Genomic DNA, 23,258 nt, shown 5'->3' with positions numbered 1-23,258 from the left:
TTTTGAAATTATAGGAACTTATATATCAGAAAAACAAAACGGACTGTGAAACACCCTTTGAGCAAGCCGATTTACAAGTTACCCGTCTTTTTTTTTTTTTTTTTTTTCTAAAACATTATCTCCGTTTCTAAGTTCTTCCTATGCAAAAGACATGATATAGGCTGATGAGGGGTGATTTGGCCCAACCTAATGAGCAGAGGGCACGTGGATGCGACTTGCCAGTTAGACTGTGAATCAGTATTTATCGCCACCTCAGTACCACCTACTATCTCAACGGGCCAAGACACTTTTGGTATCTCAGGCACCTCGGTGATGACTGAGGTTCGAGTAGCTCGGGATTAACTAACTTGCCAAGGTGACACGTCAAACTTCTAGAAGCTTGTTAGCCGTCTCCGAGCTCTTTAGGATCGCGCCACACGACTGGAGGACTTATCCTTATCCTGCCCGAATCAGACGGATACGATAGGCCTTATCATCTAGCACGTTATCCACCTCCCTAGGTAGAATGGACTCCTAATGGCACAGGCCGAGGATCTCGGAGGTATTTCATGAGACCCACGACAGACCAACTATATAAGGGCATCAGCCCCTGAGACCCAGATACACGCGATTTAGTGCATTTTAGTTCTTATATTCATTTACTTTCAACTCGCAACCAACTTAGTACTGACTTAAGCATCGGAATGACCATCCTGAATTCTCTGAACACTTCTTCCTTACAGTTCAACCGGTCAGCTAAGCGAACTATTGTCCAGTTAAGAGCCACCAGATCGTGCACCATCATGAACAATCAAAACCCACCCATGAATTTTAATAAATAACACCTGATTGATTGACTACCACGTTTATGATTCCGATTGATTAGTCAAAAGTTGTTCATATATCATATCTTTGCCATATCATAGTCGAACCCATTATAGGAGAATTATTGGCGTAGCTTTCCCCTTCTCGGTTCTAGTCTAATAAGAGTGTACGTAGTCAATATATTCGGTTGCTTAGCAGTCCAATCAAACCAAATGCACGATGGGAGGAAGAGGAAACAAGAAAATTTAGTTGTAGGGAAGGGCTATTTTATTTTTTATTCGAGGTTTAAAACAGATTTAAATTTCTTTTTTCTTCCTTATTTTTTGGTTACCCATGAAGAATTATGACTCAATGAGGTCATAATACCTATATTTTGAACTATAAGTCAATGTGGACTTAATAGTTAATTAATACCTATATTTTGAACTTAAAGTATTTTTAATTAGACGAGTAATGTTACAAGAAGAATTTGAGATAAAAAATGAAGGAGCTACTCTTCCAGATTAGAAATCAATCAAATCCATTCCACTCTAAGTACATACACAATCAGGTCCAATGGATATGTAAAAATAACACACTAATTAACCTGCCTTTTCCACTTATGCGCCAACTAAGTTTAAGCTCCTTTGAACTGAAGATGCAAGGTTTGTGTTCTTTAGATTGGGTTTTAGTGTGTGGGGAGAAATTGGTAACTCTAGCTACTTCTCAGCTAGTAAGTTTTTATTCATGACAATCATAAAAGGAGATGTTGAATGAGAAGGGAGTCCACTAAAAAAATCAAATGCAGTTCAAAACAATAATCGTATTTAATAAAGAAAAGGTTGTTGACAAAGCAAGCAAGATCAGTTTGTCTTTGGCCAAATTTAATAGAATTTCATATCTGATTTTGTGTTGAAATGGATGAACTAAATGACTTATTTGTTTGTGTTGATAAAATTACCAAATAATAAAAATATCTGAGGGTATAATAATTAGTAATCAATGCCATACCTCAACTTCACCCATGAAGGAGCTTGCAACCTCCTAGATTTTATTCACTAAAAAGACAAATTATTAAGCCATTCAATTCAACTACTTCAACTCTAATATTCAAACATCTCCCACTTATACATAATACAAGTATTCTAAATGAAGTCTTATTAAATTAGATATCAAGGCAAAAAGGCAAAAAAGATAAATGTATTCAAACATAATTCCAAGTATCACCAAAAGCTATTTTATGTCAAGAATTAATGCATCTAGAACACCAAACGTGATCTCCAATTTCATTGACAATGTTAGGACCCATTGGTATATAAGCCATTGCTTCCTATATTCATACCCAAATGATTTTTTTGCTCTAGCCTTACAGTAGTAAGAACACTAAGGTATTGAAAATAAATTAGGAAATGAAGTACTAAAATTCCTAAGCACAACAATTGATAGCAATTAAAGAGCAATGATAAAATCATGTAGCCAATTAAAAAAATAATATAATATAAATTTGAATGCTGAAATACTAATTCATATCTTGTTTCACAAAACATGATAATGTAGTCTCCTAAAATCAACAAACTCAAATAATAAAAATTCCAAGTAAGCAATTCAAAGAGCTGAAGTCAAAACTGTCATATAATCAACATACTCAAATAGGTAAATATTAATTTAAATGCAAAAACCAATTTAAATAAAATAGAAGACTACAATTTGCTAAGATCTACAAAGGCAAATAATATAAATTTCAAAATAAGCCTTAGTAGCAAAATTGTAGATTATATCTATGAATTTATTATATCTCACCATCCTACCCTTTAATCATCTTTCCCTATAATAATACTACTATTCCTTTATCCTACTTACAATTATTATCATACTTGAGGATGAGCCTTATACCACTGTCGTCCTTGGAATAACAACCACAATTGGCTTCATAGGTAAGTCATGTGTAACGATCACAATGGGCTACCCTCGATTGTGTATTAGACTTGTAAAACTAAATCAATAAAACTCATCATTTGAATATTAGATTTGTAAAACATGGATTACATTGGAGATTGAAATACGTTTCAAAAGTTGTAAAGTTCTGTTTTTATGATATTTTAGTGGATGGAAATTGTCCATAGCGAATTAGTTAACAAAAGTAGATTCTTCCAAAACTTGGAGGATTGATATTTGGGGCTACATCTTTGAAGTAAATAATTCCATTTTGCCACATTGTCGTCTTTTTTGGATTTTATGGGCTATAGGCAATTGATCATGAGAAATGTTCTCGTCTTCCTTGGAACAATGGATTCATCATAGGGGATTACTTGGATAAAAATTTGAATGAAAGGAGTTATCTTAATGTATCAAATGTGAAAGGTAAATGATCATCCATGATTACTTGGGGATAAGGAACCCGGGTTCATATAACCCTTGAATACCTTAAGCTAATTTTGGTAACTGATGGAAAAATGTGCATGGAGCAATCAACCAAACACATGGAGTAGGTTTTAGTAACCACCTAATCTACACCTCATCAAGATTTTTCAGTTAGTAAATTGAACAAACACATTACTTGGTGATGGAGGGTGATTCGGCCCGACCTCATGATAGGGGGACACGTGGACATGACTCAACATAAGTGACAATTCAGTGTGACCAGTCCGCTGAGATCTAGCTTGGCAGCTCGTTGCAAGATGACACTCCGTTACCCTGAGCTAAGATTCTCCCGAGTAGGAAGCACCTCGAGCTAAGATCCTCCCAAGGGGAAAAATGTCCCGAGTTGAAGGCACTTCGGGTTAAGCTCACCAGATTCCAAAGTTAGAATAAATTCGCCCCTGTCCAAGCTTAAGTAAGCCACCTCGAAGACCTACCCCGGGCAGAGGCCCCTCAGCACAATATCAGCAGCTCGGTACAAGGCAGCTCGGCACAAGAGCAACTTGGCGTATCACAGAAGGATTTCCTGCCTAACAACTGTACCCACCAAATCTGCAGACTGCACCCATGTCTCTCGCCAGGTGGCATCGTGGCTGCCAACCCAGAAGGGTGTCTCTTGTCTGGCAAGGCCGTACTCTGCAGCGGTTACCTGTGCCCACCACCTCAGCTCTGGCAAATAACGGCTGTCGCAGAGAATCAGAGGCGGTTATACCTGATCTGTCAGGACACCAATATATAAAGGCTCCAATCCCCAATGAGAGAAGGTAATGGCGTAACCCTCACTCTTAGCTATAATTTCTCTACAACTCTCTCTCTCTCTCTCTCAGCTCTCAACTTTCTCTCCCAGTTACTAACTTAAGCATCGGAGTGTTCCCGCCGGGTGAGCCCCCTGGGATCCTTCATCTTCCTCCTCACAAGTGTCTTGTCCGTCGCCAGCTAGAAGCGCAGCCACTTCCAGCTAGGAGTGACCAGGTCGCGCATCATCAATTGGCGCCGTATGTGGGAATCGCTTCAAAAAGTCTTCTTCTACCAAACTCTGCAAACTTCAGTTTCCATGGCTTCCTCCAGCAACGCCGGATGCAGCGCAGAAGTGAATGCCGCCGAGGAACAACTTCAGGTCCCAGCAGTATGCATTGGACAGTTCACCGTCCCCTCTCTGCGGATGGGGTTCCCACTCTGAACGTGCCTCAGATCATGGCACCTGTGAACGCCCCACTCCCTTCCATGGTGGGAGCAACTTTTGTTGAACCTTCCATTGTTCCCCTAGTGACCGGACAAAACCAGCTTGAAGACCCGGTACACTACATGCGAGCTATGTAAGCTCAAATGCAACAGGTCCAACAGTTTCAGCTGTATCAGCAGCAAAGGTTGCACCAAGTTTACCAGCACTAGTATCAACAGCAGTTTCCACCACTGCCTCAGAACTAGCATCCGGTTCCGCCTCGGCATCCGGCTGCACAACTAGCCAAGCCCCGCCACTAGAATGAACACCCCCTTCGTTGGGGAGAGACCTCCCAAATCCAGAACCCTCTTGGGAGTCGGGTCTCATCCCGCGGGAGGGAGAAACAGGCCACTCCTCCCACCTCACAACATGTGAATAGGTCGGGAGACCTTTAGCCTGCCAGGCCCACATCACCTCGGCTCTCAGAGTTCGCAATCCCGCTTGTGGAAAACCGGTTTGAGGTCCTGGCCGCAGACTCCATGCAAGGTCCCTCCATCCACAGCCATCACCAGCAGTCCGAGCCACTCCCCACGAAAACTGTGCCTGACAACACCGAGGCCCGTAGCACCAACGTGGAGCCAACGAAGAAGCAACGGAGACGCCACAGAGCTCGCTGAGCTACAGCCCAGCACCTGCCCGAACTGAAGGAAGAAATGATCTCGGGAGCAGTGAAAGCCACTCCGCTCCTCTCTATGTCATCTCCTTTGGCTCCTGAACTCCTCGTCGTCCCAATACCGAAGGATTTCAAGGTACCTCCCCTAGACAAATATGACGGATCATTTGATCCCAACGATCATGTAGATGCTTTTCAATCACAAATGCACTTAGCTGGAGCAAGTGAGTCCTGCATGTGCGTAGCTTTCTCTACCACGTTTAAAGGGGTAGCTCACACATGGTACAGAAACCTCACGCCTAGGTCAATCAAAAGCTGGGCACAGTTTATGCAAGTTTTTACTTTGCATTTTATCACCAGTAAAAGGTGCCCAAGGTCCCAGGAAAGCCTTCTCAGCATAGTCCAGAGAAAGGGGGAGTCCATCCGCAGATACATCAAGAGGTTCAGTGATGCATGCCTCCAGATACCTGATCTAGACCCCGTAGTGAGGTTTATAGTAGCCAGGAGAGGCATAATGCACAAAGAATTCAAATGGCACATGGTTGCCAACAAACCCAAAGATGTGACCGAGTTCCTCAAGCTCGCGGACCAGTTCATCAAGACAGAGGAAGAAATAAACCATAAGAATGAAAATCCACCGGAGAAGAGAAGAAGAGAAGGTGAGATCCCAGCTAGTAGAGATAGTAAGAGAAAGAAAGACTCAGCTCGGGGAGGGAAGTCAGACCAGTCTTTCCGAGCTCCTCCTGAGAGGACAAACTACACACCCTTGAACGCCAAGCGAGCAGAGATTCTCATGGCAATCAAGGGCGCGACCTATGTGAAGTGGCCACCTCGGATGAGAGGAGACCCTAATACTAGAAATAAAAATCTGTATTGTCATTTCCATAAAGATCACGATCATAGTACCGAAAGTTGTAAAAACCTCCGCGATGAGATAGAAGAACTCATCCGTCACGGACACTTAAGAAATTTTGTACAAAATGATAATAAAACAGGGCGGCAAGGGGAGCAAGGTAGAGATGCTCCCGAGTCCAACAACAGGCAAAGTGACCAACTGTAGAGGCAGCCACCCAAAGAGAGGCCAGTTCGGGGGACAATCCAAATGATCACCGACGGATCAATCGTCGGGGTCTGCACCTCGGCTGCGGCAAGGACCTCAGCTCGTGAGATCGAAAAGGAATAGCGGAATCCTCTGAAGTGGCCAAGGACAGAGGAACCGATCTTCTTCACCAAGGACGATGCGCGCGGAGTCCAGTACCCCCACAACGATGCACTCGTTGTAAAGATAAGAATCAATGATTTCGAGGTGAGACGTGTCCTTGTTGACTCCGGAAGTTCGGCAGATATACTCTTCAAGGCCGCGTTTGACAAACTCCAGCTTCGGGGAAGCGATCTCAAGCCCGCAAGCACCTCCTTGGTGGGCTTCAGCGAAGAGGAAGTTAGGCCTTTGGGGAGAGTCACCGTACCGGTGGAGGTCGGGACCTGGCCTAGCATAGTAAGGCTCGAGCACAACATTTTGGTGGTCACGACTCCCTCCCCGTACAATGCCATAATAGGTCGGCCCATCACCCATGCTCTGCGCGCGGTGGTTTCCACCTATTATCTGGCCATGAAGTTCCCCACGGACTTCGGAGTTGGGGTGGCGCAAGGCGATCAGCTCGAGTCGCGCAAATGCTACGTCGCCGCCCTCAAAGGGAAAGCCAAAGCAACAGATGACCTCAAGCTGGAGCGACTTGCTGAGCATCATGAAGAGCGAGCTACACCCATAAAAGAGACGGTCTTCGTGCCTACTTCGATAGAGGATCCAACTTGGACTCTCCAGATCGACGCTTCGATTGAGGAGCCTCTACGATCTCAGCTGGTAAGTTTTTTACTTCAAAATTTAGATGTTTTTGCATGGTCCGCGGCAGAGAATCCTGGCATAGACCCTAAAATCATCACTCACAAACTAAACACTGATCCTGTAGTTAGGCCCGTTAGACAGAAGAAACGCAACCTAGCCCCGGAGCGTTGGAGAGCAATTGATGAGGAGGTCGGGAAGCTCCTCACAGCCGATTTTATCAAGGAAGTCCATTACCCGAGCTGGGTAGCCAACCCCGTTCTGGTAAAAAAGGCTAACGGTAAATGGCACATGTGCGTCGATTATACCGACTGAACCGAGCTTGCCCAAAGGACTGCTTCCCACTTCCCAAGATCGACCGTTTGGTGGACGCGACCTCAGGGCATGAGTTGATGAGCTTCTTAGACGCCTACTCAGGCTACAACCAGATCAGGATGAACCCCACCGATGAAGAAAAAACGGCCTTCATAACCGAGCTAGGCCTGTACTACTACAAGGTCATGCCCTTTGGGCTGAAAAATGCCGGAGCTAATTTTCAAAGACTTGTAAACCGATTGTTTGAGCCGTTGATCGGCAAAAAAGTAGAATTCTATGTAGACGACATGGTCATCAAAACTCAGTTTTCGAATGATTTAATAGAAGATTTACATTCTGTCTTTGGAAATCTGCGCAAGTTTAACATGAAACTAAACCCGAACAAGTGTGTCTTCGGTGTCACCTCGGGCAAATTCTTATGTTACATTGTTAACCGACGTGGCATTGAAGCCAATCCTGATAAAATTAAGGTCATCTTAGATATGAAACCACCCCGAAAAATTGAAGGAGGTTTAGAGGTTGAATGGCCGCTTATCCGCTCTGAGCCGCTTCATGTCAAAATCGACAGATCGTTGCCTGCCTTTCTTCAAGGCAATTAAAAGAAGCAAGGGATTCGAATGGACCGAAGAGTGCCAGGTCGCTTTCAATGAGCTCAAAAGGTACCTCGCTAGCATCCCGGTATTGACCCGACCCGAGGAGGGAGATGTTTTGGAGCTGTACCTCTTCGCGAGTGACGAGGTAGTCAGCTTGGTACTGATAAAAGAAGTAGATTGGGTCCAACGGCCCATCTACTATGTTAGCAAAGTGTTGCAGGAAGCAGAGACGAGGTACCCAAAGATTGAGAAGTTGGCATACGCGCTAGTTGTTGCAGCTCGGAAACTTCGACCGTATTTCCAAGCTCATACGATCGTCGTCCTCACCAATAAGCCTCTGAGGCAAGTTTTTGTCAAGCCCGAGGTCTCCGGTAGATTGACAAAGTGGGCCATCAAACTCAGTGAGTACGACATCCAGTATAAGCCGCGAACTGCTATCAAGGCCCAAGCCTTAGCTGACTTCGTCGTAGAATGCACTTTCAGCACCGAGGTCCCTGAGTTAGCCGAGCCCAAGCACAGTGAGGGAACTCCAACTAGCACGGCCTCTCTCGTGGTTAGACAGAACCCGACCTGGGATGAGGAGCCCTGGATCCTCCATGTGGATGGCTCGTCAAATCAGCAGGGCAGCGGGGCTAGAATCGTTCTGTACTAGCCAAGCAGTGTGAAACTGGAGTACGCGGTACACTTTGAGTTCGCTGCGTCCAACAATGAAGCAGAGTATGAGGCGTTGATAGCCGATCTGGCCCTAGCAAACGAAGTAAAAGCTAAGCACATCGTCATCTACAACGAATCCCAGCTCGTGGTCAACCAGGTTACCGGCGGATATGAAGCTCGCGAGCCAACCATGGTCGCCTATTTAGCCAAAGTTAGAGAGGCTCTGCTCAACTTCCAGCCATACTTCACCAAGCAAATCCCGAGATCCGAGAACGCAAAGGCCGGCACCCTGTCTCGACTAGCCAGCACAAGCGATAACACCATGAGAACCGTGTACATAGAGAACCTACCTCGGCCTAGCATTCTCAGGGGGGGGGCAGAGGAGGTTGCTCTTGTCGTAGAAGCAGAGTCGAGCTGGATTGATCCGCTCGCAAGCTACCTGCTACACGGGACCCTCCCTGCAGATCCTAATGCTGCCAGAAGGGTAGAGCGTCAGGCAACCAAATATGTCTTAATAAGCGAACGGTTGTACCGAAGATCCTACACGCTCCCTTATCTACGCTACTTACGACCTTTCGAGGCCGAGCTCGTGCTCTGCGACACTCATGAGGGCTTTTGCGGTGGACACTTGGGGGGCAGGGCCCTCGCCCAGAAAGCACTACGACAGGGATATTATTGGACAACATTGAAGGCAGATGCGATCGAGTTCATCAAAAAGTGTGACAAATGTCAGAAGCACGCCAACATCCACCACCAGCCCGCTGCCAACCTAAAATACCTCACCAGCCCATGGCCCTTCGCACAATGGGGGATCGATATACTCGGACCATTTCCACCAGCGACAAGACAGAGGAGGTTCTTAGTGGAAGTAGTTGATTATTTCAGTAAGTGGGTGGAGGTCAAACCTCTCGCAACGATCACAACACGGAATGTGCAGAACTTCTTCTGGAAGAGTATAGTTTGCTATTTCAAACTACCCCGAGTATCATCTCTGACAACGGCAAGCAGTTCAAGGACATTAAATTCTAGAACTGGTGCAAAGATATGGGAATATAACAAAATTTTACCTCGGTGGCGCACCCTCAAGCGAATGGCCAAGCGGAGGTCACAAACAGAGCCATTCTCCGTGGACTGAAGGCACGCCTAGACCAAGCTAAGGGATTGTGGGTAGACGAGCTGCCCAGTGTACTATGGGCCTATCGAACCACGGTGAAGACCGCAATAGGCAAGACCCCCTTCAACCTTATCAACGGCACCGAGGCAGTCATCCCAACCGAGATCGAGGTTCCTACGTTACGTTTGGAAGCATATGATGATGAAGCAAACAAAGACGAGCTACGCACCAACCTCGACCTACTTGATGAGGTACGGGACCTCGCGTACATTAGGACCACAGCCTACCAGCAGAGAGTAGCTCGGTACTATAACGCCAGGGTCAAGAAGCGGAACCTCCGCGTCGGAGACCTGGTTCTTCGTAAAGTCATGGTACCTGAGCCTGGTGTTGGTAAGCTCAGGCCAAATTGGGAAGGAACGTATGAGCTCGAAACCCTAGAAGGGAAGCAGGTACCTCGGGCATGGAATATTTTCAACCTAAGGCGGTATTACTTGTAATCACTGAGAAGAATGGACCACAAGTCGCTCTTCGAGCCTAAGGGCTAAAACGCCGAGCTATAGAAGACCTCGACACTATAAGACCCAATCACCTCTTCGGCATGGGCGAGCTCCAGGAGAGTGGACTATAAGTTGCTCCCTCAACCTAAGGGCTAAGACATCGAGCTAACGGAAGACCTTGGTGCTATAAGACCCAGTCGCCTCTTTGGTATGGGCGAACTCTAAGAATGGACTATAAGTCGCTCCCCCAGCCTAAGGGCTAAAATGCCGAGCTAACGAAAGACCTCGGTACCGTATAAGACCTAGTCGCCTCATCGGCATAGGCGAAGTACTTTTAATGCCTAAGGCACAGGTAGCTCGGGTATGAACCCTATGATGCATAGCCCACCCTGGCATACAACAGGTTGAACCCGCTAGGGGCAACCGATGTCAACTTAGGTAAACTAGGTGCAGACATGTCGGGCATATACCCTACTATGTCACTCACCTCGGTGTACATTACAAAATTACCCCTACTAAGTACTGGGAGACAGTTCGGGGTAACGACAATTAGCAAAAAGGTAAATTGCACTTAACTCGATAGCTTAACAGCTCGGGGTAAAATAATCACTTCGGCAAATAAGGTAAATTGCATAAACACTTAGCAAAAAGTGTACTTTCATTACAAAGATATTTCATTACGAGTTTGTTACAAAAGAAGGAAAGAAAGAAAGAAAAAACTGAGTCGTAGGCTCAAAAAGTACAAGGACCGTTCGAACTACTTGGGGGACTTCTTGCTCGGAGCCTCCACAGAAGTGACGGCCTGATCAGTGGCAGTGGCCTCTTCAACGTCATCACCCTCCTCCTCAGATTTCGGGTCTTTGGCAACTTCGCGGGCTATCTCTCCTATGATTCGTGAGGTGGTGATGGCGCTTACATCGAGCTGCGAGAACTCACACTTTATCAGACACCTACTGAGCTTGAAGCCTTTGCGGTAGGCCTCTACCATCACCCCGTCGAACTCCTCCAACTTGACATAGTCTTGGGCGGCCTTGACCTTGGCCTCCTCCATAGCGTTAAGGAAGATATCAGTTCTCTCCTTAATGTCGGCTTCGAGGTCTTCAACCTTGCGCTGCAACTCCACCTTCTCGCGTAGCCACTCCTCCTTCTCCGACATCAACACTTGAATATAATTCTTCTGAGCAATGGCATCGCTCTCCAACCGATGGATCTGACCGCGAGCAAGCTTCAGGTCAGAGTGAGCCGCACGAGCTGAGTCTTCGAAAGCCAGATCTCGCTTCAAGTGCCTCTCGGATTGGAGAGTCAGGGCGTGCACAACGAAGTTCACCTGCCAAGAGAGTGCTAGTTAGCACCAATAAAGCTACAATTGCAGAAGTTGAAGTATAATGAGACTTACCACCATGGAGTGGGTAGCCGCTCGAGCTCCAAGCTGAGCAGGCAATAGCTCGGCCCATTCAGAGACCTCCTCGATACAGACAGCCCCCTTGCTCTTACGAAGGCTGTATTTTGGGTTTAGGACACTCCGGGCTGCCTCTTCGCTCCCCGACGTGGTAACGGCCGTCTCAGGAGCAGGCTCCGCAGTTGTTTCGGGCTCCTGAGGTGGGGGGTTCTCCGACTCATCCAAGTTAATCACCGGAGGAGCATCAGCTGGTTGCTCGGGCTCGGGAGTAGGAGCCCGTGGAGATTCAATGCGAGCTCTCTTAGCAGCTCGCTTCTTTCTATCCTTCATCTTTCCGAAGAGTTTTTCTGCACTAACTCGCTCCATAGGTCCTGCAACAGAGTTCGACGTCAGTAATGCTACCGAGAAGTAAGAACTGGCTACCAAAGAAAAATACTAACTCTAAAACAAGGCGACCTACCGGGACTCAGATCGGCCTGAATGAGCTTGTTCTCGGTGAGGTAGTCCTTGTAGTCGAAGTCGAGCTCCGCCCAAGACTGAAGTATCTCCCTTGTATCCCGGTCCAGCCTAATGCCGGAGTCCTGGATCGCCACCCTCTAGTGAGTAGGGAAGGACCACCCCACAGAGTTGCGAACTACGAAATAGTCTCATTTCCTGGCCGGGAATTTATTGGGAAGGTTATGTAGCAGCTTGTAGCCCGGGCGAGGGGACAGGTAGTAGGTCCGCCTGTGCTCGGGGAGAACGCTATAGGCATTCTTCTTTATGGAAAGGATGGAGGAAAAAATGTCAAGGTCAAGAGGCAGAGCATAGTCGAAGTAGAGGGAAATTGTACCGACCACGTTCCGGACAGAGTTCGGGTGGAGTTGATCTATAGTTACATCAAAGTGATTTAACACTTTAACAATTAGAGGTTGCAATGGAAGGCGGAGTCCGACCGCGAGCTGTTCCCCGAAATTCACGATCTCGTCACGACCGTGCTCCCAAGGGAAGTCGCCCACAGGAAGATGGTAGGTATACTCCCGAGGAAGGTTATACCGAACTATGAGGGCCCTAAGTCTGTCTACGGTCATAGTAGAAGGGCCGAACTTATCTGGTATCCGACCTCGATGAGAGGTGGACGCCGGGGTATTCGAGGTCCCCCGCACCTCGTAGGTGGACTGTGCCTCGGAGGCACCTACTTGAGCCGAGGTACCCTCCTCGGGCTCATCTAAAAGTCTGTTGAAGCTACGGTCTGACATAGCTACGAACTGAAAAATGAACTAAAGGAAAGAAGCTAACTACGAAACTGAAAATTCTAGAAATGAACTGAAGAGGAGAGGCTAAGGAGACTCACCAAGGGAAAATGACCGAACTAGGAAGAATGGCGGACCGGAAAACCCGAGCTGAAGAGCTTAGTCGCGACCTCAAGACGAAAGTTTGTGAACTTATGGCAGGGGAAATGACTGGGGTCCCCCTATTTATAGCCGCTATGTCCGGAGATCAACGGTCGAGATCAAGACAATCTAACGGCTCTCAAGAAAACCGGCTACGCGACCCCCGAGGTGAAATTAGTTTAGCGCGCTTTTTGGCGTCCACGGACTCTATAGATCGCGTGACGTCTGTGCGTAAACTGTACACGACCTGGGTTATCTTCGATTGAGCCGAGTAGCGAACTGGTCTGACCGACAAACTATCTGACTGGACGGCCTGAACCTCAGGCCGAATCCACCCGTCACGTCGTGAACTCCCCGCACTGGGTCAGGACCCCTAGCACGGGGAGTGGGGGCAATTGATGGAGGGTGATTCGGCCCGACCTCATGACAGGGGGACACGTGGACATGACTCAACATAAGTGACAACTCAGCGTGACCAGTCCGTTGAGATCCAGCGTGGCAGCTCGCTGCAAGATGACACTCTGTTACCCTGAGCTAAGATTCTCCCGAGTAGGAAGCACCCCGAGCTTAGATCCTCCCAAGGGAAAAATGTCCCGAGCTGAAGGCATTTCGGGTTAAGCTAGCCAGCTTCCTAAGTTAGAATAAATTCGCCCCTGTCCAAGCTTAAGTAAGCCACCTCGAAGACCTGCCCCAGGCAGAGGCCCCTCGGCATAATATCAGCAGCTTGGTACAAAGCAGCTCGATACAAGGCAGCTTGGCACGGTGTAGCTCGGCACAAGAGCAACTTGGCGTATCACAAAATGATTTCCTGCCTGACAACCGTACCCGCCAAATCTGCAGACTGCACCCACGTCTCTCGCTAAGCGGCGTCATGACTGCCAACCCTAAAGGATGTCTCTTGTCTGGCAGGGTCGTACCCTGCAGCGGTTACCTGCACCCACCACCTCAGCTCTGGCAAATAACGACTACCGCAGAGAATCAGAGGCGGTTGTACCTGATCTGTCAAGACACCAATATATAAGGGCTCCAACCCCCAACGAGAGAAGGTAATGGCGTAACCCTCACTCTTAGCTATAATTTCTCTGCAATTCTCTCTCTCTCTCTCTCAATTCTCAGCTTTCTCTCCCAGTTACTAACTTAAGCATCGGAGTGTTTCCGCCGGATGAACCCCCCGGGATCCTTCATCTTCCTCCTCACAGGTGTCTTATCCGTCACCAGCTAGGAGCACAGCCACTTCCGGCTAGGAGTGACTAGGTCGCGCATCATCACTTAGAATATAAAGTTTGTCTTCTAAAAAGAGTGCCATTAGAACCGAAAGGAAAATGTCTTGCATTTAAACTGAACTTGTTTAAGAAAAAAAGAACATGCATGACTAAATTTAGTCCGATGGGTTCTACAACATCCTTTAGTTTTAGAAAAAAAATTATAATTAAAATTAAAAATACAGTAGGTAGAAGTACTTTACTTACTAGATTAATTACATTGTTGGAATGCCGAAACCACGTTAATGGCATCTTATTTGTCCTACCTGACCAGCAATCGTTCAACCATGCTTTCCGACAAAACCGATTGAAACTTCTTGGCATAATCAGCCCTTTATCAAAATTAAAACAAAAGAACACTTTGTGTTCCATTGGCAACAAGTGTCCAAAAGAAAAATCTTTAGCTCTCATGTTCACCCATTCTACAGTTGTTTTAACATGTATAAACCGATTTTTTCTGAGGGTGTTTTGATGTTTTGACAAGGGATAAAAATGGAAATATATTTTAATAACAAGGGTAAAAGTGGAAGTATAAAATCAAGATCTTTTGACGATAACCATTATCATTTTTATTAATGGGTAAGATTATTCACATCTACTGATAAAAGACCTTTTTTTTTTTGTCAACTATCGAGCAAAATGTTCTTTTCTTATAAAAAATTATAGGTCTTACCATCTTAAGTATGGATTTTTATTTAATCAGGTTAGACCCGATTGTCCTGATTACCTATCAGTTTGGTACCAATTACGAAATAATAGAACTGATCAGGTCTGGTTCGATTATGGTATTATCGGTTTTAGTAAACCAGACCCGAACCGTTTACAACCCTATTTATTCTTGTTAAAATTTCTTTCTATTAACTATTAAAGGTCCAAAATAAATAGATGTCCCATTCTCATTTTCAAAAGTACTCAATAAGAACATACCACTAAATGGCCAACCTAAATCATAATATACATGAGTAGGGTTAACAACTATTTCCTTTGCTTCAACTAAATTTCCCAACTCGGCTCCCAACAACTCATTATAACCACCTTTTGTTTTATCTATTGTTTTGCTTACAAAAAATAGGGGTGAAATCAAAAAATTGAACCGAACTGATTAGACCGAACCAAAAATTCCAATTAATCGAATCGATCGATATACTTATATTTATATATATTATATGTATATTTGTGTATATTATATATATTCATATATGATATATTATTTCTTATTTCAAATATAATATTTTATATCCATTTCTATTTTTTTATTAAATATCTGTTTATAATATGTATAAATATAAAAACTATAAAGTTGACAAACTGAACCAGTCAACCGGTTAATCGATCCGCTTCGGTTACCAGTTTTTCAGAAACTATGAGCACCCCTAACAAAAATGGATTACTTCTTATGTGAATTGTAAGAATGACCAAGTACAAAGGTTTTAACTTCTACATCAATGCATGGATATTGGAAAAAAGAAGTTTCCTCCAAAACAATATAGAGATTCTTAATGAGATATCGGTAATTTAACACCATCAATTAACCATAGAAATGGCATCACATAATCAAAATATAATTTGATGGAAATCCATTTTTCCCATTCTAATAAATCATTCCTCCAAGTATTACAAAGAAGGCATACTAAGGAAATAGAGGAATATCTTAAGCTCACCTATAATAGAAGATTCAAACAAAACATCATAAACCAAGAAAGAGAGAAGATAGAGTATATTATGTTAACCCAAATTAATTAGTGACAAAAAAGGATTAGAAAAAAGAAAGGAAATGAAAGGGGGATCATAAACCACTAAACCAAACCTAAGTAAATCTCATTTCCTTTTCATTCCTTTCTTTGCTTCTTTTTTTCTAGACCAATAAGGATTGGATCCATCAAAAGGAGCCAAATCAATCCATAAGGAGTAGACTAGGTTGGCCATTGGAAAACCATTTGAAGATTTTATACGAGTAGCTGGCAATCATATAATTAAAGCAATGGACAAAACTTTTTGGTCGCTTATCAACTTCGTTATAAACAACCAAATAAATAAAATGAAAGAATTGAATTTAACCAGAAAAATAAAATTTCAAAATTTTATACATTTGTCAAACTTACAACTTAGTCCATAGACCATTTAGAAAAATAATAAAAGGAAAAAAAGGAAAAACTACTAATCATGTCACCTTAGACGAATCAAGATACTAAAGCCATTGATAGTCCATTCCATAACTTGATTAGGGTTCATAAAAACCTCTGTACCAATGCCAATAGAGTCCCAAGACCTAGCTATAGGCACTGTCCTTAGATCCTGATAGAAAGGTAATGTGAAGGCCAATTGTCCAACCTTTAACTTCTAATTCTTTGAATCACCGGTTCATTCATCTCCTTACTTCTTTGGGAACCCATATAATTCCCAAACCGGATGAGGTAGTATCTTAATTATCTCCTGTCGTATTGGATTGTTATAAGGATCACATAGTTGGTATTGCTCTTCAAGGTGTTCAACATTGCTACTTCATATGAAAAGTTTGTTGTGTCATTACAATATATGGGAGGAGATAAATATATATTATATTTATTTATTATATATAACTAATGTATATTTTTATTATAGGCTTGGGCTTGGGCCTGGGCTAGGCTTATTTGATAAAGCCCAAGCCTAGCCCTAAAAATAGTTAGGCCTAGTATTTAAAGTTCAAGCCCAAGCCTGTAGGCTTGAAATTTTGTCCTAGCCTGAATAAAAGGCCAGGTTAGGCCGGCCCATTGGCTACTTGACCCATGAACAGATTTACACCCCAAAGAAGACACCACGTGAGACTGAGCCTATGGCTAGGCTGGGCCATCCCTTCGGACTACCCAACCCATAAAAAGATCTACTCCCCAAAGAAGACACCACGCATTTGTCAATTACCACTTCTAAGACAATAACATTCTTCCCACACCTACCTGATTTCTCAAAAGCATTGACCGAAGATAGATCCCCTTCAAATTCCTTGCGAGCTCGTTTAGTTAGCGTAAAGTTGAACGCTCGAGATCTGTATGAACATTGCCCACCATTTAATTAAATTGTAAAAGTTGATTCCTCTTTTGCCCTTGGATATTACAATCATGCTTGTATTCTACATAGGTATGGTTAATATAAAGTAAGTTATTATGAAAATATAACAAGAAAGGTTATTAACATACTAAAATGTTTATTTTTTTATATTTTAATTATTTTAATAATTATAATCAATAATTATTTATTAATTAATGTAATTAATATAGCCATTTTAATTATTCATTATTAAATAATTAGTTTAGTTATTATTATTAAATTAATTAATTAAGTTATACTAATAATTATTTGATAATTAAATATTGTATTATTTACTTATTTTAATACAAAATTTATTAATTTGCAGTTTTTTATTCATTTAATACTTTTAGTTATTTTTGAATATTTTACTATTCTTTTTAATTAGTTATAATTTTTAATCGCTTTCACTCTTTATTAATCATTTTATAATCATTTAATTAAATGTTAATTACTTTATTAAATACTTATATAATTAAACAAACATCTCCTCCAATTGTTATTTTCAGAACTTAACATTTAGGTTTTAGAACAACATTTTTTTTTTTTTTTTTTTTTGCATTCAGATATTACCACCAAGAAAATATCATCAACTTCAATTCATCTCTTAAAACAATTATTACAGTTTCAACGTCAGGTTTCATAAATGAGTAGGCCATTTATTGATCTAGCACACTACACCATACCCAATCCCAACCACAAATGTATTAGCTTGAATTGAAGTTTTTAACTCTGTGGGGGGTCAGTTGATTGGCTATGCACAAACAAAATCACTAGACACTAGGGTGAGTGCAGATGAGATGATGCAGCATAAAATTGAATGTGGTTAAAAGTGAATTGTCCATCGGAGATGGAGCAACTTTCAAGCCAGCTTTACTTTGATATTTGGGGGGGGGGGGCCATAAGAAATTGCCACGTGTAGTATTATGTTTAGAGGTCAGGACCCATGACATTTGTCCTCACTTAATAAGGAATTGTCCACGTGTTCAAACATTACCCCAAGTAGGATCCGAAATTGCAGTATGCACTACAAACAAACCAAGCCTTTGTAGGGTTGTTTGGGACCAATGTGTTTCATGAACGTTAATTCACAAGAAGAACCAGGAAGATTAGACCCCTAATTACACACTTTTTTTTTGAAAAAACACAAAAGCTTTTTTGGTGGAGATGCATGCTGATTGGGAGTTTGTTTTTGGTAAAATATTTTTAAAAGTGACACATATGCAAACAGAACCTATGTCTAAAGTTAATTTATTTATTAGTATTACCTATAAATATGCTATCCACACATACCCACTAGGGTGCTCACAGTTTGATTAACTGAACTGTGGGTTAATTTTTGAAACCGAACCGAGGTTACCAGTTTTGGTGCATATGTTCTTATGCACACTACTGATTTTGGTGCATGTGTTCTCATCCACACTACTGGTTTTTTGTATTCTGTAATGTGGATGTGAAATTGGATGCATGCGTTCTCATCTATGTATCAACACTACGCCACAATAGAATAGGTGTTTTGCATTATAGACAAAAATGGGTGGATTAAATGTGGTTTAGTCTATACCCCGTGTTTCGATTTCATGTATCTCACGTATGTCATATGAGATGATTTATACTGTTGATTAAGAATAAGATACTTTTTATTTTTTAAGCAAAATAAATAATTCCAACCAAAAATACAATTTCACCATGATTAACATGAATTAATATTAATTATCTATAAGAAAAATTAATTAAGAAAAAATTACTGGATGAATTCACAAAAATTAATAATGATTAAAAAATAAACATAATACAAAGATATAAATAAGAGAACAAATATTAATTATAAATAATTAATAAAATCCCTATGGCGTGGTTAAAAGTTAAAACCACAAAATAATAGTATGGCCGATAGAAAATGTGCAGTGTAAGATGATGTTGGTAGAGGGTTGGAACGTGCTGGTGATCTGATTTCGCTTTCCTTTGACATCTCCAGTACTGATTTCATTATTGGCTTCCAACGCCAACAGCGAAGTACCCCACCTTCTCCTCCCGAGATATCATTCGCTGCTTGTTCAAAAACTTTGCCCTCGCCTTGTTGGCGACAGAATTTGGGGATTTGTACATCCTCCTCTCTCTCATCAGATGCTCAGCTCCTAAATCCTATCCCCTTGGACTGAAGTCGAACACTTCCTGCAGCAATTCATTCTCCTGCATGTGCTTGAAAAACCCATCTCCCCCCAAAAATCGCTTCAGAAAGTTCAACTGTATCAGCTGACACCAAGTTGAAGTGTTCAGTTCATCTGCACCGATCTTCCTTGACGTTTCTGGGCAGTAACCATCCTTAAGAAATTCAGTGATGTTCTTGAACAAGTTCTTCTGGGTGTTGAGATCTTTCTTAGATTAACCTTTACCACCTGTCTCCACAGAAAGGTCTCTCACTTGATTCAAGATCTTAACCCTCAATCCTTGCATTTGTGCACTTGCAGACAACTTCTCTTGTTGTCCAATCTCAAAAATAAGAGCTATGGCTTCACCCGATGCAACGCGAATTGATCGATCATGCTTATCAAGAAGACGTGAGAAACGGGTAAGTGAATGTTGCCAGATTTCTGAATTAATCCTCAATCCAGTAATGGCTGTAAGAAGAAACGACCAAGCAGATATTGCAGCAGTTAGTACAGCCACTGGAGGTTTGGAGGCATTCACGTTGGGACCTGACTTGGAATGAATAAACTGCCACATAATTTGCAGCGATCTTTTAATCTCCTCTGGATCATCATCTCCGCCAACGAAGGTGACTACAGCCAAACAGTCCAGTATGGATGATATCTTCAATGAATCAGATCCAGATCCAGATATCAGAGCTTGGGAAAGGGGAGTGATTGAATCTTCCAAGATTTCATGCGCTGCACCGTTGCCACGACCAACGGTGAGAGCCAGCAATCCGATAACACGACAGGCTAAGGAAATCTCCTTGCTGGACCCCTTCTTGATTGAATTGAGGCACTGGTGCAGCAAAGTAATGCAGTTGTTTTCAACGAATTGATGCTGCAACCTACTGATAAAAGCATCGATGGTGAACGATAGAGCCGATTGTTGCGTGGATCCCCTTTTCTCGTACAAATCATCGAGATATTTTTCCAATCCCGAGTCATCAAACTCCTGCTCCTGCGTGTCGTCGTAAGTCGTTGTCGACGAAGGGCTCAAGGTGTCGTCTTCTTCACTTTCGAACAATGACGCGCTTTTACGTTGACTAATGCGTTTACCCATTGTCGTCGACTCGTCGTGGGTTGGAAACAGGGTTGCTGAGACTGAGGAATTCGGTGGGAAAAAAAAGAAAACCGATGGGTGTGTATATAAGCAGATAATGGCGCATCCATCGGAGATTTTTAGAAATTTCTATGCGAGGAAGAAAGGGAACGAGAGAGAAAAAGGAAATCAGAGTTCGAGAGGGATTAAACGAGCAAGAGAAAAAGGAAATCAGAGTTCGAGTAAGACACGAGATGCCTTATGGGTAATGAGCTATAGCCCAATTGCCCAAATGCCCAATTGTCAAATAAGCTTTATAGTTTGGCCTCGAAACACATGCACATCCACCGTGCAGGGAACATCTCCCGTGAATACGATGTGCATGTGAGGCGCCCTGTGTGAAGAGCAGATCCGGTTTTCTCGAATTTTGTTAAGAGCTCATATGGTGATAGAAGAAGAGGGCCTAGTATAGCCCAAGCCCAATGGGCCGATCTTCTCCCAATAAAATACTTTTCCAACATCAAAAATAGTAGGAATGGCAATTTCTACCCTATAGGAACTTGCCCTTGTCCTTTATAATGGGGCAATTTTTTCTTGCTTGAATGATGGGTTTTGGGTTTCTACAACCCATATGAGTATGGGTATAGGTAGAGTGATGCGACGCAATCTGGCTGCTCCTAGCTGGAGATGACTTAGCTTCCAGTAAACGACAGAGTTGGCTAATCTGCATAGAGAGAATCAGAAACCCGGGGGTGCTTACCCGACGAGGTCGCTCCGATGCTTAAGTCAGTAATTTGCGAGCTGGAGGTAGTTTAGAAAGCAAGAGAGCTAGTAAGCAAAGATTACACGTACCTTTGCCCCCGGAGGGTTGGGGTCTTTATATATTGGAGTCCTTGCAGGTTCTTCGGAGAGGTTCCGGGATTCTCGCTATGATGAGGCCCGTTTCCGTATTAACAGGAGATAACGCCGCTAGCTAATAAGGCATATCGCTACTGCTCGAATCGGTCGGAGGAGATAAGGCTAGCTATTACAAGGCGTGATCCCGTAAAGCGTGGAATCTGGTGGCAGGATCTTCGGGGTTGTTGTGTAAAGGTTGCTCAATATTACCTGAGCTAGTGCCCTATGGATCCGACCTGATACGAATGCCAAAGTGCCTTGAAACCGAGGTAATCTTGATGCAATCGTGTTCCGAAGTGAACTTGCTCCGAGGTGGACTTGTCCCGAGGTGGTTCGATTATCTGAGCTCGGTCCGTTGCAGACTTGATACATCGGGATGAGCTGTCATCCTGTCATTTAGGTCGTGTCAACGTGTCCCCCTATTATTAGGTCGGGTCAAATCACCCTACATCATAAAGTATGGTATTAGGCAAAATCTAATCTTCTCTGGTTTGCATATTGTTGAAAAGCATGTATACTTTATGTACTAGGTGTTGAATTTAATAATATTTTGAATTTTATATGAAGGATAATTGATAGTTTATGTATTTCTACATGTCTTAATCAAATAATTAGAAAATTTGTTGTTTATTTGTGTTGCTTTACTTATTTATTGCTTATATATGATGATAAATAATAGGAAATTAGATGTGGCTTTTAAATCCAACCCACTCATTCCCATGAATGAGAGGGGAGGGTAGAGTGAGGGAGGATCTTGCATTTTCATATATAATATGGGTTTGGATTCTCAAAATCCAACCCGCTACGAGTAGAGAGGTTTAGGGGAGGCTTATAGAGTCTAGAATTTACAAAACCCTCTCTGTTGCCATCCCTAATTAGAAGAATTGGTGCTCATAAAATTGTGCTCATACTGTTCTCACAACCCTTTTCAACTGTGCATTGTGAATATCTCCCCATGAATAAAAAATATAAGTATGGAGATATTCCTATACATGACTGAAAAGGAATGTGAATGGTGTGAGCACAATTTTGTGAGGATTGGTCCACCCTTAACATCAGAACTTGTCAGAAAGTATTTTGTTGTGAACAAAAGTAAGGGTGCAAAAAAACTGAAAAATTGAGCAAAACCAGTGAAATTAAACTGAAAATTCTAATTAGTTGAACCACTCATTTGGTATTTTGGAAAAACCAAAGGTACCAGTTTGATTTTGGTTAACCAATATTAAAAATCGATAGTTAACTGAATGGACCGCTATACATATATTTATATATTATATACATATTTATGTAATATATATATATTTTCATATATATATATATATTTTCATATATATATATATATTATCCATATATTATAAATATATATTTATAATAAATAATGTATTATTATTTATAATACAATATAATATTTTATTATATATTATATTATAAAAATTGAAAAATCTATGAATTGAACCAGCGATTAATTTAACCGATCGATCGATTAACTGATTAAATTCGGTTTGATTTTGATTTACCGAATTTTCAAAAACCTGTACCACCAGTTCGGTTTGAAAAAAAAAAAAAAAAACTCATGGTTCGATTAACTAAATCATTAGCACCCCCAAAACGGAAGGCCAAGGTTTGGTTGAACGCAATGATTGTTTGGCTAGCTGTTGAACCAATGATAAAGTTTCATGTCGGTAATAAAATATATGGGCTAACACCATTCACAATGGGGCCAGATTGACAAAAACATGGCGTATAGCTAATTCTACAAACATGGCGTATAGCTAATTCAAATTCAAAACAGAAATGCTTGACAAAAACATTGACCTAACCAGTGAACCAAATCCCAATGAACCCAAAAACCAATCAACCCAAAAAGTGGGTTAGGGTCTCCTATCTAGTGACCCGACCTAGCAGGCGCCCGACCCAGAACAATTCGGATTTCCGGGTTATGGGTCACTGTCTGCTCACCCGTTTTTAAACCAATGCTTTC

At 42.5% G+C, this 23,258-nt stretch overlaps 1 pseudogene; it reads right to left on the bottom strand.

The window, feature by feature from the left end:
- Positions 1-18,872: 18,872 nt before the first annotated feature.
- Positions 18,873-21,778, bottom strand: LOC104606272 (uncharacterized; annotated as a pseudogene).
- Positions 21,779-23,258: the final 1,480 nt, after the last annotated feature.

This window comes from Nelumbo nucifera, chromosome 2, assembly GCF_055504915.1.
Source record: "Nelumbo nucifera cultivar China Antique chromosome 2, China Antique-T2T, whole genome shotgun sequence".
Lineage (NCBI taxonomy): Eukaryota > Viridiplantae > Streptophyta > Magnoliopsida > Proteales > Nelumbonaceae > Nelumbo > Nelumbo nucifera.
Note: the sequence above shows the minus strand (reverse complement) of the source record. Positions and strands in the feature narration are given on the sequence as shown.